We start from the raw sequence: 13,221 nt of genomic DNA, 5'->3' as shown, positions 1-13,221 counted from the left end.
ATCTTTAATTAATTAGAGACACTTTTCTTATTTAATTAAATAACCTCATTTAATTAATTAGGAATGGCTTCTCAATTAATTAAATAACTTTTTTTAATTAATTAGAAGTACTCCATTTAATTAAATGATTTTATTTAATTATTTCAAAATTCTTTTCAAAAATAGTCAACTCAAGTCAACCATTCTTAAGTTTGGTCTACTTTTGATCAAACTTAATCTTTGCTTATGTGAATATGAGCAAATGTGAGTATGAATTCCAACAACAATTTGATGCAAATTCTCATTCAGCCTTTCAAAATGAAGAGATGAGCGTCTCTTAAATAGACTTTCCTGAAATTCATCAACGGTTGAGATCGATTTTAATCAGCGATTAGGATTAAAGGTGAAATTCAGTCATAAAGGGACATTTCCAAATTAAAGGGAGTTAACAGATTTAATTTGAGTAAAATAAAGAGTTAACCGATTCAATTTGAGTAGAAAAAGGAGTTAACTCATTTAAGTCATTTTTTATCAATAGTGAACTTGAAATTTCTCTTTTTGAACTGAAAAGAGATTTTGTTGAGATATTTAATTTAATAAAATGAGATATGCTCTCATAATTACTTTTTCTATTTAATTAAATAATCTTTAATTAATTAGAAATAAGTACTCCATTTAATTAAATAATTACGTTTAATGATTTCTAAATTCTTTTTGAAACTAGTCAACTCAAGTCAACCGTGGTTAAATCTGGTCAACTTTTGGTGAAACTTGATCTTTGCGTATGTGAATATGAGCAAATGTGAGTATGAATTCCAACAACAATTGGATGCAAATTCTCATTCCACCTTTCAAAATGAAGAGATGAGGGTCTCTTAAATAGACTTTCTTGGAATTTATCAACGGTTGAGATCGATTTCAATCAACAGTCAGGATTAAAAGTGAAGTTCAGTCATAAAGGGAGATTTTCAAATTAAAGGGAGTTAATAGATTTAATTTGAGTAAAATAAGGTGTTAACTGATTCAATTTGAGTAGAGAAAGAAGTTAACTGATTTAACTCATTTTTGATCAATAGTGAACTGAAGAGAGATTTTGTTGAGATATTTAATTTAATAAAATGAGATATGCTCTCATAATTACTTTTTATATTTAATTAAATAATCTTTAATTAATAAGAGACACTTTTCTTATTTAATTAAATAACTTCATTTAATTAATTAGGAATGGCTTCTCAATTAATTAAATAACTTTTTTTAATTAATTAGAAGTACTCCATTTAATTAAATAATTTTATTTAATTTTTTCAAAATTCTTTTCGAAAATAGTCAACTCAAGTCAACCGTTCTTAAGTCTGGTCAACTTTTGGTCAAACTTGATCTTTGCGTATGTGAATATGAGAAAATGTGCATATGAATTCCAACAACAATTTGATGCAAATTCTCATTCAACCTTTCAAAATGAAGAGATGAGCGTCTCTTAAATAGACTCTCCTAGAATTCATCAACGGTTGAGATCGATTTTAATCGGCGATTAGGATTGAAGGTGAAGTTCAGTCATAAAGGGACACTTCCAAATTAAAGGGAGTTAACAGATTTAATTTGAGTAAAATAAAGAGTTAACTAATTAAAATTTGTGTAGAAAAAGGAGTTAACTCATTTAACTCATTTTTGATCAATAGTGAACTTGAAATTTCTCTTTTTGAACTGAAAAGAAATTTTGTTTAGCTATTTAATTTAATAAAATGAAATATGCTCTCATAATTACTTTTTCTATTTAATTAAATAATCTTTAATTAATTAGAGACACTTTTTTCATTTATTTAAATAACTTCATTTAATTAATTAGGAATGGTTTCTCATTTAATTAAATAACTTTGTTTAATTAATTAGAAGTAGGTACTCTATTTAATTAAATAATTTCATTTAATTATTTCAAATTTTTTTTCGAAACTAGTCAACTCAATTCAACCGTAGTTAAATCTGGTCAACTTTTGGTCAAACTTGATCTTTGCGTATGTGAATATGAGCAAATGTGAGTATGAATTCCAGCAACAATTCGATGCAAATTCTCATTCAACTTTTTAAAATTAAGAGATGAGGGTCTCTTAAATAAATTTTCCTGGAATTCATCAATGGTTGAGATCGATTTCAATCAACGGTCAGGATTAAACGTGAAATTCAGTCATAAAGGGAGATATCCAAATTAAATGGAGTTAACAGATTTAATTTGAGTAAAATAAGGAGTTAACTGATTCAATTTGAGTAGAAAAAAGAGTTAACTGATTTAACTTATTTTTGATCAATAGTGAATTGAAAATTTTCCTTTTTGAACTAAAGAGAGATTTGTTTGAGATATTTAATTTAATAAAATGAGATATGCTCTCATAATTGCTTTTTCTATTTAGTTAAATAATCTTTAATTTATTAGAGACACTTTTCTTATTTAATTAAATAACTTCATTTAATTAGTTACGAATGGCTTCTCATTTAATTAAATAACTTTTTTTAATTAATTAGAAGAATGTACTCTATTTAATTAAATAATTTAGTTTAATTATTTCAAAATTCTTTTCGAAACTAGTCAACTCAAGTCAACCGTGGTTAAATTTAGTCAACTTTTGGTCAAACTTGATCTTTGCATATGTGAATATGAGCAAATGTGAGTATGAATTCAAGCAACAATTCAATGCAAATTCTCATGAAACCTTTCAAAATGAAAAGATGAGGGTCTTTTAAATAGACATTCATAGAATTCGTCAACGCTTGAGTTCGATTTCAATCAACGGTCAGGATTAAAGTCGAAGTTAAGTCATAAAGGGAGATTTCCATATTAAAGGGAGTTAACAAATTTAATTTGAGTAAAATAAGGGGTTGACCGATTCAATTTGAGTAGAAAAAGGAGTTAACTCATTTAACTCATTTTTGATCAATAGTGAACTAAAAATTTCCCTTTTTCAAATTGCAGAGAGATTTTGTTGAGATATTTAATTTATTAAAATGAGATATGCTCTCATAATTATTTTTTCTATTTAATTAAATAATTTTTAATTAATTAGATACACTTTTCTTATTTAATTAAATAACTTCATTTAATTAGTTAGGAATGGCTTCTCATTTAATTAGATAAATTTGTGAATATGAGCAAATGTGAGTATGAATTCCAACAACAATTTGATGCAAATTCTCATTCAACCTTTTAAAATGAAGAGATGAGGGTCTCTTAAATAGACTTTCGTAGAAATTATCATCGGTTGAGATCGATTTCAATCAACGGTCAAGATTAAAGATTAAGTTCAGTCATAAAGAGAGATTTCCAAATTAAAGGTAGTTAACAGATTTAATTTGAGTAAAATAAGGAGTTAACTGATTCAATTTGAGTAGAAAAAGGAGTTAACTCATTTAACTCATTTTTTATCAATAGTGAACTGAAAATTTTCCTTTTTGAACTGAAGAGAGATTTTGTTGGGATATTTAATTTAATAAAATGAGATATGCTCTCATAATTGCTTTTTCTATTTAATTAAATAATTTTTAATTAATTAGAGACACTTTTCTTATTTAATTAAATAATATAATTTAATTAGTGAGGAATGGCTTCTCATTTAATTAAATAACTTTGTTTAAATAATTAGAAGTAAGTACTCCTTTTAATTAAATAATTTAATTTAATTATTTCAAAATTCTTTTTGAAACTAGTCAACTCAACTCAACCGTGGTTAAATCTGGTCAACTTTTGGTCAAACTTGATCTTTGCGTATGTGAATATGAGCAAATTTTAATATGAATTCCAGCAACAATTCGATATAAATTCTCATTCAACCTTTCAAAATGAGGAGATGAGGGTCTCTTAAATAGACTTTCCTGAAATTTATTAACCATTGAGATCAATTTCAATCAACAGTCACGATTAAAGGTGAACTTCAGTCATAAAGGGAGATTTCCAAATTAAAGGGAGTTAACAGATTTAATTTGAGTAAAATATGGAGTTAAATGATTCAATTTGAGTAGAAAAAAGAGTTAACTGATTTAACTTATTTTTTATCAATAGTGAACTAGAAATTTCCCTTTTTGAACTGAAGAGAGATTTTGTTGAGATATTTAATTTAATAAAATGAGATATGCTCTCATAATTACTTTTTCTATTTAATTAAATAATCTTTAATTAATTAGAGACACATTTTTTATTTAATTAAATCACTTCATTTAATTAATTAGGAATGGCTTCTCATTTAATTAAATAACTTTGTTTAATTAATTTGAATTAAGTACTCCATTTACTTAAATAATTTCGTTTAATTATTTCAAAAAAAATTCGAAACTAGTCAACTCAATTCAACCGTTGTTAAATCTGGTCAATTTTTTATCAAACTTGATCTTTGCGTATGTGAATATGAGCAAATGTGAGTATGAATTCCAGGAACAATTCAATGCAAATTCTCATTCAACCTTTCAAAATGAAGAGATGAGGTTCTCTTAAATAGACTTTCCTGGAATTCATCAACGGTTGAGATCGATTTCAATCAATTGTCAGGATTAAAGGTGACGTTCAGTGATAAAGGGATATTTTTTAAATTAAAGGGAGTTAACAGATTTAATTTGAGTAAAATAAAGAGTTAATTGATTCAATTTGTGTAGAAAAAAGAGTTAACTGATTTAACTCATTTTTTATCAATAGTGAACTGGAAATTTCCCTTTTTGAACTCAAGAGAGATTTTGTTGAGATATTTAATTTAATAAAAGAAGATATGCTCTCATAATTACTTTTTGTATTTAATTAAGTAATTTTTAATTAATTAGAGACACATTTTTTATTTAATTAAATCAGTCATTTAATTAATTAGGAATGGCTTCTCATTTAATTAAATAAATTTGTTTAATTAATTTGAGGTAAGTACTCCATTTACTTAAATAATTTCGTTTAATTATTTTTAAAAAAAATTCGAAACTAGTCAACTCAATTCAACCGTGGTTAAATCTGGTCAATTTTTTATCAAACTTGATCTTTGCGTATGTGAATATGAGCAAATGTGAGTATGAATTCCAGAAACAATTCAATGCAAATTCTCATTCAACCTTTCAAAATGAAGAGTTAAGATTCTCTTAAATAGACTTTCCTGGAATTCATCAACGGTTGAGATCGATTTCAATCAATGGTCAGGATTAAAGGTGAAGTTCAGTCATAACGGAAAATTTCCAAATTAAAGGGAGTTAATAAATTTAATTTGAGTAAAATAAGGAGTTAACTGATTCAATTTGAGTAGAAAAAGGAGTTAACTAATTTAACTCATTTTTTATCAATAGTGAACTGGAAATTTCTCTTTTTGAACTGAAGAGAGATTTTGTTGTGATATTTAATTTAATAAAAAGAGATATGCTCTCATAATTACTTTTTCTATTTAATTAAATAATCTTTAATTAATTAGAGACACTTTTCTTATTTAATTAAATAACTTCATTTAATTAATTAGGAATGGCTTCTCATTTAATTAAATAACTTTATTTAATTAATTAAGAATGGCTTCTCATTTAATTAAATAACTTTATTTAATTAATTAGAAGTAAGTACTCCATTTAATTAAATAATTTTATTTAATTATTTCAAAAAAAAATTTGAAACTAGTCAACTCAAGTCAACAATGGTTAAATCTGGTCAACTTTTGGTCAAATTTCATCTTTACGTATGTGAATATGAGCAAATGTGAGTATGAATTCTAGCAACAATTCGATACAAATTCTTATTCAACATTTCAAAATGAAGAGATGAGGGTCTCTTAAATAGACTTTCATAGAATTCATCAACGGTTGAGATCGATTTCAATCAACAGTCGGGATGAAAGGTGAAGGTCAGTCATAAAGGGAGATTTCTAAATTAAAGGAAGTTAACAGATTAAATTTGAGTAAAATAAGGAGTTAATTAATTCAATTTGAGTAGAAAATGGAGTTAACTGATTTAAATTATTTTTAATCAATAGTGAACTGAAAATTTCCCTTATTGAACTGAAGAGAGATTTTGTTAAGATATTTAATTTAATAAAATGAGATATGCTCTCATAATTACTTTTTCTATTTAATTAAATAACCTTTAATTAATTAGAGACACTTTTCTTATTTAATTAAATAACTTAATTTAATTAATTAGGAATGGCTTCTCATTTAATTAAATAACTTTTTTTAATTAATTAGAAGTAAGTGCTCCATTTAATTAAATAATTTCGTTTAATTATTTAAAAATTCTTTTTGAAACTAGTCAATTCAAGTCAACTGTGGTTAAATATAGTCAACTTTTAGTCAAACTTGATCTTTGCGTATGTGAATATGAGTATATGTGAGTATGAATTCCAACAACAATTCGATGCACATTCTCATTCAACCTTTCACAATGAAGAGATGAGGGTCTCTTAAATAAACTTTCCTAGAATTCATCAATGGTTGACATAGATTTCAATCAACGGTCAGGATTAAAGGTGAAGTTCAGTCATAAAAGGAGATTTCCAAATTAAAGAGAGTTAACAGATTTAATTTGAGTAAAATAAGGAGTTAACTGATTTAACTCATTTTTTATCAATACTGAACTGGAAATTTTTCTTTTTGAATTGAAGAGAGATTTTGTTGAGATATTTAATTTAATAAAATGAGATATGCTCTTATAATTACTTTTTTTATTTAATTAAATAATCTTTAATTAATTAGAGACACTTTTCTTATTTAATTAAATAACTTCATTTAATTAGTTAGGAATGGCTTCTCATTTAATTAAATAACTTTGTTTAATTAATTAGAAGGAATTAATTAAATAATTTTGTTTAATTATTTCAAAATTCTTTTTGAAACTAGTCGACTCAAGTCAACCGTGGTTAAATCTGGTCAACTTTTGGTCAAACTTGATCTTTGCATATGTGAATATGAGCAAATGTGAGTATGAATTCCAGCAACAATTCGATGCAAATTCTCATTCAACCTTTGAAAATGAAGAGATGAGGGTCTCTTAAATAGACTTTCCTAGAATTCATCAATGGTTGAGATCGATTTCAATCAACAGTCAGGATTAAAGGTGAAGTTCAGTCATAAAGAGAGATTTCTAAATTAAAGTGAGTTAACAGATTTAATTTGAGTAAAATAAGAAGTTTATTGATTCAATTTGCGTGGAAAAAGGAGTTAACAGATTTAACTCATTTTTGATAAATAGTGAAATGAAAATTTTCCTTTTTGAACTGAAGAGAGATTTTGTTGAGATATTTAATTTAATAAAATAAGATATGCTCTCATAATTACTTTTTCTATTTAATTAAATAATCTTTAATTAATTAGAGACACTTTTTTTATTTAATTAAATAACTTCATTTAATTAGTTATGAATGGCTTCTCATTTAATTTAGAAATCTCCCTTAATTTAGAAATCTCCCTTTATGACTGAACTTCACCTTTAATCCCGACCGTTGATTGAAATCAATCTCAACTGTTGATGAATTACAGGAAAGTCTATTCAAGAGACCCTTATCTCTTCATTTTGAAATGTTGAATGAGAATTTGCATCGAATTGTTGCTGGAATTTATACTCACATTTGCTCATATTTACATATTCAAAAATCAAGTTTGACCAAAAGTTGATCAAATTTAACCATGGTTGACTTGAGTTGACTAGTTTCAAAAAAAAATTTGAAATAATTAAACGAAATTATTTAATTAAATGGAGTACTTACTTCTAATTAATTAAACAAAGTTATTTAATTAAATGAGAAGTCATTCCTAACTAATTAAATGAAGTTATTTAATTAAATAAAAAAAGTGTCTCTAATTAATTAAAGATTATTTAATTAAATAGAAAAAGTAATTATCAGAGCATATCTCATTTTATTAAATTAAATATCTCATCAAAATCTCTCTTCAGTTCAAAAAGGGAAATTTTCAGTTCAGTATTGATAAAAAATGAGGTAAATCAGTTAACTCCTTTTTTTACTCAAATTGAATCAGTTAACTCCTTATTTTACTCAAATTAAATCTATTAACCCCCTTTAATTTGAAAATCTCTCTTTATCACTAAACTTCACCTTTAATCCTGACCGTTGATGAAAATCGATCTCAACCATTGATGAATTCCAGGAAAGTTTATTTAAGAGACCCTCATCTGTTCATTTTGAAAGGTTGAATGAGAATTTATATCGAATTGTTGCTGGAATTCATACTCATATTTTCTCATATTCACATACGCAAAGATAAAGTTTGACCAGAAGTTGACCACATTTAACCACAGTTGACTTGAGTTCACTAATTTTAAAAAGAATTTTGAAATAATTAAACGAAATAATTTAATTAAATAGAGTACTTACTTCTAATTAATTAAAGAAAATTATTTAATTAAATGAGAAGCCATTCTTAATTAATTAAACGAAGTTATTTAATTAAATAAGAAAAGTGTCTCTAACTAATCAAAGATTATTTGATTAAATAGAAAAAGTAATTATGAGAGCATATCTCATATTATTAAATTAAATATCTTCACAAAATCTATCTTCAGTTCAAAAATAGAAGTTTCTTGATAAAAAATGAGTTAAATCAGTTGACTCATTTTTCTACTCAAATTGAATACGTTAACTCTTTATTTTAGTCAAATTAAATCTGTTAAATCCCTTTAATTTGGAAATCTCCATTTATGATATAATTTCACCTTTAATCTTGACCGTTGATTGAAATCGATCTCAACTGTTGATGAATTTCAGAAAATTCTATTTAAGAGACCCTCATCTCTTCATTTTGAAAGGTTAAATGAGTATTTTCATCGAATTGTTGCTAGAATTCATACTCACATTTGCTCATATTCACATACGCAAATATCAAGTTTGACCAAATTTTGACCAAATTTAACCATGGTTGACTTGAGTTGACTAGTTTCGAAAAGAATTTTAAAATAATTAAACAAAATTATTTAATTAAATGGACTACATACTTCTAATTAATTAAACAAAGTTATTTAATTAAATGAGAAGCCATTCTTACTTAATTAAATGAAGTTATTTAATTAAATAAGAAAAGTGCCTCTAATTAATTAAAGATTATTTAATTAAATAGAAAAGGTAATTATGAGAGCATATCTCATTTTATTAAATTAAATATCTCAAAAAAATCTCTCTTTAGTTCAAAAAGAAAAATTTCTAGTTAACTATTGATAAAAAATGAGTTAAATCAATTAACTCCTTTTTCTACTCAAATTGAATCAGTTAACTCGTTATTTTACTCAAATTGAATCTGTTAACTCCCTTTAATTTGGAAATCTCCTTTTATGACCGAACTTCACTTTTAATCCTGACCGTTGATTGAAATTGATCTCAACCGTTGATGAATTCCAAGAAAGTCTATTTAAGAGACCCTCATCTCCTCATTTTGAAACGTTGAATGAGAATTTGCATCAAATTGTTGCTGGAATTCATACTCACATTTGCTCATATTCACATATGCAAAGATCAAGTTTAACCAAAAGTTGACCAGATTTAACCATGGTTGACTTGAGTTTTCTAGTTTCGAAAAAAAATTTAAAATAATTAAATGAAATTATTTAATTAAACGGAGTGCTTACATCTAATTAATTAAATAAAGTTATTTAATTAAATGAGAAGCCATTCCTAACTAATTAAATGAAGTTATTTAATTAAATAAGAAAAGTGTCTCTAATTAATTAAAGATTATTTAATTAAATAGAAAAAGTAATTATTAGAGCATATCTCATTTTATTAAATTAAATATCTCAACAAAATCTCTCTTCACTTCGAAAAGGAAAATTTCTAGTTCAATATTGATAAAAAATGAGTTAAATCAGTTAACTCCGTTTTCTACTCAAATTGAATTAGTTAACTTCTTATTTTACTCAAATTAAATCTGTTAACTCCCTTTAATTTGGAAATCTCTCTTTATAACTGAACTTCACCTTTAATCCTGACCGTTGATTGAAATCGATCTCAATCGTTGATGAATTCCAAAAAATTCTATTTAAGATACTCTCATCTCTTCATTTTGAAAGGTTGAATGAGAATTTGCATCGAATTGTTGCTAGAATTCATACTCACATTTGCTCATATTCACATACGCAAAGATCAAGTTTGGCCAAAAGTTGACCAAATTTAACCATGGTTGACCTGAGTTGACTAGTTTCAAAAGAAATTTTGAAATAATTAAACGAAATTATTTAATTAAATGGAGTACTTACTTCTAATTAATTAAACAAAGTTATTTAATTAAATGAGAAGTCATTCCTAACTAATTAAATGAAGTTATTTAATTAAATAGAAAATGTAATTATGAGAGCATATCTCATTTTATTAAATTGAATATTTCAACAAAATCTCTCTTTAGTTGAAAAAGGGAAATTTTCAGTTCACTATTGATAAAAAATGAGTTAAATCAATTAACTCATTTTTCTACTCAAATTGAATCAGTTAACTCCTTATTTTACTCAAATTGAATCTATTAACTCCCTTTAATTTGGAAATCTTTTTTTATGACTAAAGTTCACCTTTAATCTGACCATTGATTGAAATCGATCTCAACCGTTGATGAATTCTAGGAAAGTCTATTTAAGAGACCCTCATCTCTTCATTTTGAAAAGTTGAATGAGAATTTGTATCAAATTGTTGCTGGAATTCATACTCACATTTGCTTATATTCACATACGCAAAGATCAAGTTTGACCAAAAGTTGACCAGATTTAACCACGATTGACCTGAGTTGACTAGTTTCGAAAAGAATTTTGAAATAATTATATGAAATTATTTAATTAAATGGAGTACTTACATCTAATTAGTTAAATAAAGTTATTTAATTAAATGAGAAGTCATTCCTAACTAATTAAATGAAGTTATTTAATTAAATAAGAAAAGTGTTTCTAATTAATTAAAGATTATTCAATTAAATAGAAAATGTAATTATTAGAGCATATCTCATTTTATTAAATTAAATATCTCAACAAAATCTCTCTTCAATTCAAATAGGGAAATTTCTAGTTCACTATTGATCAAAAATGAGTTAAATCAATTAAGTCCTTTTTCTACTGAAATTGAATCAGTTAACTCTTTATTTTACTGAAATTAAATCTATTAACTCTCTTTAATTTGGAAATCTCACTTTATAATTGAACTTCACCTTTAATCCTGACCGTTGATTGAAATCGATCTAAATCGTTGATAAATTTCAGGAAAGTCTATTTAAGAGATCCTCATCTCTTCATTTTGAAAGGTTGAATGAGAATTTGCATCGAATTGTTGCTGGAATTCATACTCACATTTGCTCATATTAACATACGCAAAGATCAAGTTTGACCAAAAGTTGACTAGATTTAACCACAGTTGACTTGAATTGACTAGTTTCGAAAAGAATTTTCAAATAATTAAATGAAATTATTTAATTAAATGGAGCATTTACTTCTAATTAATTAAATAAAGTTATTTAATTAAATGAGAAGTCATTTCTAACTAATTAAATGAAGTTATTTACTTAAATAAGAAAAGTGTCTCTAATTAATTAAAGATTATTTAATTAAATAGAAAAAGTAATTATGAGAGCATATCTCATTTTATTAAATTAAATATCTCAACAAAATATCTCTTCAGTTAAAAAAGAAAAATTTTCAGTTCACTTTTAATAAAAAATGAGTTAAATCAGTTAACTCCTTTTTCTACTCAAATTGAATCAGTTAACTCCTTATTTTACTTAAATTAAATCTATGAACTCCCTTTAATTTGAAAATCTCCGTTTATGACTGAACTTCACCTTTAATCTTGATCGTTGATTGAAATCGATCTCAACCGTTGATGAATTCCAGGAAAGTCTATTTAAGAGACCCTCATCTCTTCATTTTAAAAGGTTGAATGAGAATTTGCATCGAATTGTTGCTGAAATTCATACTCACATTTGCTCATATTCACATACGCAAGATCAAGTTTGACCAAAAGTTGACCAGATTTAACCACAGTTGACTTGAGTTGACTAGTGTAGATTACTCATACTTGCATGTGTATGGTGTGCATATTTGCTTTGTGTGTTTGCTTTTGTATGGTGTGTCTGATGTGGTTAAGGAAGGGAGTCGTAGTCACCTGCTAGTCGAGATCTACACGATGCACCACTTCCTGCCATTGCCTGTTTAGTTTAGTATATATTGTGCTTGTACATACATAGTTTTTATACATGTTGTAGGTACCAGGTATTGACTTCCTTGAATTGCTAAGATGAGTGTACCCTATCACATTATCTCAATGATAAGAGAGGGGAGATAAATTCTCAAGTCTAAATGCCGACCCTTTAAGCCATTTGTTCTAATTGAAAAATTAGGACAAGTATCTAAGGTTAGTACCCTCTGAATGCGTCAGATGATGTAATTCGTGATTTAAACTCCTTAGTTTTATTTGTATGTATTTTTGCTATGATGGATTTTTCGTATTTTTACCTTTGTGAGTCTTTGGATTATTTTCTATTAATTAAGACCAATTAAAAAATTTAATTAATAGTTTAATTTAATGAAATAATTAATATGGTATTTTAATATTTATTTTATTTAATTAATTGAAAAATTAATTAAATAAAATAATTAAATTTGAAAATAAAATAATTAAATTGGAAGATAAAAGTTATAATATTAAATTTTGAATGTGTCAATATTTATAATATATTTGGAGCTCATTTTTAAGTAAATGACTAAATAATATTATTATTAAAGCTAATAAATATTTTAGCAATAAAATTTTAGAAAATAAAATTTAAAAATGAAAAATATATTTTAAATTATTAAAAGATTCTAAATCTCATATGATTAAAATATAAATATATTAAGATTGAAAAGTGGAGATATTAAAGTTAGTGCATAAGACTTAATAAATAAATAAATTAAATTTTGAAAGAGTAAAGTAAATTGGAGTTACAAGCTTGCATGAGAATTAACATGTGTCAACAACACGGGGGTTAGTGCATCAATTAAGCACAAGGTGTCTACAATTTTATGACTCATCAAAAAGAATTGGAAAAGACCCATGCTTAGTTGGTGACACCTTTCAACAGTTTCAAGAAGCATTCTAAAGGTTTCTTGAGAGCTCTTGATATTCAGGCATTCATAAAAGCTTAAATGAAAAGCTTAATGGAAGCTACAAGCTTAAGGGAAGCCATGAGCTACAAGCTAAAAAAAAAGAAGCTTCAAAGCTTACATGCATGGGAGAAGATTCATATGCTCATATATTTTCTACTTTCTTCTATGCTCTTTCTAGC

The sequence above is a fragment of the Cupressus sempervirens genome, chromosome 5 (genome assembly GCF_028749045.1).
Source record: "Cupressus sempervirens isolate cs-2001-9-10 chromosome 5, ASM2874904v1, whole genome shotgun sequence".
Classification (NCBI taxonomy): Eukaryota; Viridiplantae; Streptophyta; class Pinopsida; order Cupressales; family Cupressaceae; genus Cupressus; species Cupressus sempervirens.
The sequence above is the reverse complement of the archived record's forward strand: the minus strand, read 5'-3'. Positions refer to the sequence as shown.